Source organism: Bidens hawaiensis, unplaced genomic scaffold (genome assembly GCF_021521415.1).
Source record: "Bidens hawaiensis isolate Kalapana, Puna unplaced genomic scaffold, B.hawaiensis_p1.1 tig00026432_1, whole genome shotgun sequence".
Taxonomy (NCBI): Eukaryota; Viridiplantae; Streptophyta; class Magnoliopsida; order Asterales; family Asteraceae; genus Bidens; species Bidens hawaiensis.
The window spans coordinates 75,151-81,576 of record NW_027494254.1 but is presented as its reverse complement, the minus strand read 5'-3'; positions in this window follow the sequence as shown (position 1 = coordinate 81,576).

Below are 6,426 nucleotides of genomic sequence, written 5' to 3'. Positions count from 1 at the left end.
TTCATCCAAGTCCCTCGAATTTGCAAGATTTGGCGACTTGTAAGGAAGGTTAAGTGTTTTTAACATAGCGGGGATGACGTAAAGGCTCCCGAGAAACGTCGGTCCGAGAGTTATACATACTCTACAAGCTTTAGTTCTTGAAACCGGAATTAACGGGCGTTACATAAAGTTTGTGAGACTTTACAAAACATTTAGCGTAAAAGATTTTTCTGTTGAGCGGTGTCTTATGAAAACGTTATGGAGGATCGTTAAATAAAATAACTTGTTGATAAAACTGTTATAGTGAATAATGTAATAGCCGTACGGGCTTAGGACTTATTTGAAATAAAATATTTTACTTTATTTGTAAATTTCTTTTAACCGTTGAAAAATATTATAATAGTAATAGTAATAGTAATAGTAATAGTAATAGTAATAATAAGAATAAGAATACGAATAATAATAATATTTTTAATAACCAATTGGTTAGAATGATTTTTTTTGAGAAAAATTAACTTGAATATACTTCATATAACAAAATATTTTATGAGTATCTGAATATATATATATTTATTAATTGACTATTTCAAAATAACCGAGATTTGAAATTATATGAATACAGTGTTTGTAAAAGAATTAAATGTCGAAAAGTATGCATGGATAGTTTTAAAAAATTTAGGCATGGTTGATGAGTTTGAAAAGACTAGGTATTGATGCCGAAAAACGAATAAAACTTTAAGTGATAGAGAACACATGATAAATTATTGCATGACGGAAAAGAGTTAGGTTTTTTTTAGAGTATTGTGGGTGTGCTCGGGATACTCAAATGGTAGCAAGATTGAAGCAGGAGCATATGGTAAGGCATATGGTTGGGATAAATGGTTAGGTAACGGGTCGTGGGAAATGAATGGGTGGTGTTGGGTATCACACCCCAACCTACGCCGAAAATGCCGGGACGTGAGCTGATTATTCACAGCTCAAAAGTACTATCATAAATAAAATGACAATATCTATTAAGTTAATTATTTCCTTCAACAAGTGTGCACAATATCCAAGACATGACAAAATATTTCAAAACAAATAAACATAATCCCAATAAAAACTTAAATAATAATTGTCTTTATTAAAATCCTAAGGTCTTTCTAGGTGTCCAAAACTTCAATCTTCAAGACTAACGAAAACCTGCATATGTTTAGAAAATACAATAGAGTTGTTAAAATAAAGTTGAGTGAGATTATCACCAGTTTTGTAGTGATATAATACAATATGATAAATAAGCAAAACGTAATAAATTCCGAATAAATAAATCAAACCATGAGCAAATGATTGGACCGTTTCCATGCGAGTGGGCGTTGGTTAGTCGTATAATCATACTATAATGAGAATATGATGGACCTCTCCAAATTCATTAAAGTGAACAAATAAGCATGTAACAAGTATATTTGATAGATCACACAAAACTACACATTTGATATTTTGAGATATATAAATAATACGAAATACGGATAATACGCATATGTCCCCAAAAACTTGTGAAAACTGAGTAAAATAGGGAATGATAAAACTCACCTTAAATAATAGGTAAGTAAATAAAAATAAGAATGAAATAAGCAAATCATCCGTTAACACGTCAAATGAGATAACCCAATATGACAACCCTTACCTTTCGATTATTATTATATTTTAATATTAGGATGACGAGATTCGAACCTAACTAATAGCCGATAAGCATGCTAGCATCGTTAGGTTAGTAATAATTATTTCATTTTCATAACTATTTCAAATATTTGTTGTATGTGTGACATCGTTATAATAGTTTCAGTTAGGAACCGCGAGGTGTTAACACGATGCAGTAAAACTCGATGTTATTTAGCTTAATTATTAAGTGAGCAAGTTCAAATATAATATTACTTTTATTAATATTAAACGAAACAAATTATCTAAAATAATTATACGAGACACACCGTTTAAATTTAACCCGCCAGTTTGAATACCCGGTCCGCTACAACGATATTATTATTAGTTCGACTAAAAGTATTCGTGACACTTATTAATTTTTGTTTTCCGGAACATAGATGGGAATTACTAATTTTGTTGACGTGCGGGATGTTTAAAAACAAACTACCCAAAAACAGAATGCTAGACGTTTAAACGAGTTCATCTACGCGATACCCACATATCTACCCTTTTGCCTTTTCCTAACCCTAGCTATAAATACCTTGTTATATATCACAAACCCTATCTAGATATCAAAACAAAACCTAACTGCCAAACATGGTGAGCCCCCACCTTTTTCCGGTGCATCTCACGATGGTCGGCCACCATCTTCTGTCAAGCTACGATGACATCGTAGCTAGGTTGCTACGATAACCACCCCACAACGGCATGGATGCAATGCACCGGCCATAACAGGTAGCGAACGAGAAGGGGAGCCGCTACCACGGCTGCTACAACCGCGGTGGCCGGTGGTTGCTAGGAAGACGACAGCGGCCTTACAGCAGCTGGTAGCAGTGACGGTAGTTGCACAGGTGGTGTACAACGACGAATTAAAGTTGGAGATGATGCGGTGGTCTTGTGGTTGTGTGACGTCGGTAATGCGAGGAAACTAGTAACAAACATGAATTTCAGGCGAAACCTGGCGACGGCTAGGGTACCAGCGAACCTGATTGATGAGATTCAGCAGTGGTTGCGATTTCGGTTGGTAGATCGTTGTGGTTTACGCAACTATTGAACAAATTTGTGACTTCCACAAACGAATCCGACCATGTTCGGTTTTTGATGAGTATAGCAGGCGACAACGAAAGGGTTTCGGCCCCTATAGGGTGGCGGCGTTGATGGCTTGAGGTTTAAAAGAGGTGACGACAAGTTTAAGTGGGCAATGGAGTCTTATGACGAATTAATCTAAAATGCGGGTAACTTTCCAGCTTAAGTCGATTTTCCGATGACAGCGTAGACCATCTCTGGTAATCTTGGGTTCATGTTAGTGGGTGCAACATGTAGTTTGGGTCAAGCATACTCAGGTGTCATTAATTTTGTAAGTTGGAACATTCCAGAGAACCAAACAAACACGAGACCATGGATGTTCTTGTAACGCGCCGATCTACGAGCCTATGTTAAAATCGATTAACGTGGCTTTACAAATGACTCGGCCAACACGAGTCAACTCGGGTCAAAGTTGGTTAACACGAAATCAACCATGGTCAACCCGGTCAAACTGTAAGACCCCGTATCCCGGGAATCCTATAGTTGGTAATCACATCCACAAATTCACAAAATTTTAAAACCAAACGATTCTTTGTATTTAAAACAAGTTTAGAGTAAATAACAGCGGAAAAGTTTAAGTATTAAAAATCCCAAAACACGGGTACAGGTGTCCAAAATCAATTGTAAATAAAATATTCGTTTTATTTGAAATCTTCATCTCATTAAAATCGTTTCAGAGTAGTAAACAGCGGAATAGATAACATCAAAATTCCCAAAACCAGGGAAAGTGACCAAAATTAAAATTTAAATACTTATGATAATAATTTAAAAGAAACAGTTTGCGTTATTAATTCTTCGACTAGATGTGCCTTCAACCGTCCGAGTAGTCTCTAGCACGTCCAAGTGGAAATCTCTAATCCTCAACCTGAAAGTCAATTTAACATACACACAAAGTCAGCTTGAGCTGAGTGAGTTCAAGTTTTCATAAACAATAATTCATACTTTATTTCAAAGCTATAGTTATAAACAATAGAGAAGGTATAAATAAAATAAATTATATATAATTCACCAAGTAATACAATCATCGTCGAACACACGTACACGGGCCTCTCCACCAGGAGTCAAGACTCGAGTAATATATTTGACCTGGATGCGGTAAGACCTAAGCATGTGACACGAGCCTCTCCACCACGAGTCAAACCCGAGTAGTATGTTTGACTCGGTCACAACTTATACATCCAAGCACGAGATACGGGCCTCCTCACCCCGGGTCTTCCCCAAGTAATATATTTGACCCGATCCCGGCTCATACATCCAAGCACGTGATACGGGCCTCCTCACCCCGGGTCTTCCCCAAGTAATATATTTGACCCGATCACGACTCAACATCAGGGTCGAGTAAACGTACAACCCAAACACGTAACATCAGTGCATGCAGACACAAAGTAGGCATACACAACATCAGTAGTCGAAACGACTACAACATCGCCAAATATAGGCCAAGCAATAATGTATATACATATATATATATATATATATATATATTTAACATCCCATGGCCTACCATATGCTAGCAAGCCTATATAAATTCGTTTAAAAACATTTCAAGAGTTTAAATATCAAAACGGGATTATAAAACATTCCAAGAGTTTAAATATAAAAATGAGATAATAAAACATTCCAAGAGTTTAACTATAAAAACTGGATTATAAAACATTCCAAGAGTTTAAAATATAATACGGGATATGAACAGTTAGGCCATCATCAACACTAAGTATTCATACTTAGACATCTATATACATCCATATATTTATATCCCTATAAATACCGTCCAAATAATAACATCAGGGTCGAGCACACGTATAACCCAAACACGTAACATCTCATCCAAGTAATAACATCAGGGTCGAGCACACGTACAACCCAAACACGTAATATCAGTGCATGCAAACACAAAGTAGGCATACACACATCAGTAGTCGAAACGACTACAACATCGCCAAATATAGGCCAAACAATAATTTATATATATATATATATACATACATACTATAACATTCCAAGGCCAACTATATACTAGCAAGCCAATATAAAATAGTTTAAACGTTTCATTAGGAAAAATCGTTTAATACTAGGAATTAATACTAGGCCTAATAGCAACCTCGAGCCTAGACCACAAGTAATTTTAAAACCCAAGAAATAAATTTGACCCGGCCGTGATTACCATGCATACACACATCAATAAGCCTACTCACATCGTTCTTAGTCTCGAGGAACTAAATATTATCACACAACTGTAGGCTATAAGGTAACATATACTCATACATACATACATACCTCCATACATTCATACATACATACATATATATATATATATATATATATATATATATATATATATCATCCTAAGACATTCCAAATTACAAGTAAGCCTATGGGCCATAAGGTAATATAGATTAATCCGTCCAATGCATGAACTAATTAAATAGGTCTACTCGCATTCAATTACTACCAAGCCTATTAACATCATCGAGTCTAGACCATATTCAGGTATATAACCTTAAGGAATATAAGACCATAAACGAGTCTACAATATCCTAAGGCATAAAATATAGTTCACAAATAGTTTCATAAATGCACAAATATGAATAAGGCCATGTAATACCATCCAAATAGTTGTAACGGGTAAAATCGTTTAAAATTGTATTTCGGTGTGTATGCTAGCCCAAAACGTAAAAGAGTAAAAAGGGCATCATAAACTCACCTGAATCAACCGAACACCTGCAATGAGCTAGGAAATCCCTAAGTGCACAATCACAAGTAAGGGCCTGTAAATTATACACAACGCGTTACTAAACTAGACTGTAACAACACTCTAGCCTAATGGGCCGTTCAGGCCCAACACTCCGGCCCAAGACCCAACAACTGGGCCCAAGGCCCAATACTTTGGCCCAAGGCCTAACAACTTGACCCAAGGCCCAACCACTTGGCCCAAGTCCCAACACTTGGCCCGAGGCCCCTAAAACCTTTCAACTAACCAAAACCACCAGTTAAGCCTAAAACGAACTTGTTGATTAATAACGAGTAAAACGTGCAGATTTTAGCATGCAAAGATGCATTTAATTACATAGGATAACCTTTGAATTAAATTATTAAATTTTTACCAGACTTTAATAAATGTCTTAGGTTTATAAAAGTATTTTTATTATATTTTTCTATTGGACACAAAAATAATAAAAATTCTTCCAACACAGAAAGGTATGTGCAGCTATTTCAGCGTGCAACAAAATGGTTTTATTTTTATAAAATTCATTTCCGAACCAAATTAAACAATTCCAATTGGGTTTGGTTCCTAACTCAAAAAACTAACTTCTAGAAGTGGAACCAACCAATTTGGACTTGCCGAAAAAAGGTTATGACGTCGGGAAGACAGACCAGAATCCGTCATCCCGCATCCGCTTTGACACTCGATTTTATAAATTCATAAAAACTATTCAAATCTCGTCCAAAAATTACGTATTATACCTTTCTGGAAACTAGACTCAAAGTAAAACATCATGGAATCAAGAATCGATCAAAAACAGTGGATTAACATCGCGTTACAGACCCTACAATAAACATATACGAATCTGTCAGCAAGCTGTTATCATCAAAACTCAATCTTAACGACCAATAAGCGCGCCATAAGGATGAATTAAGGTGAAAAAGAGTTGTATACGTATAATACCGACCTGGAATTGAAGT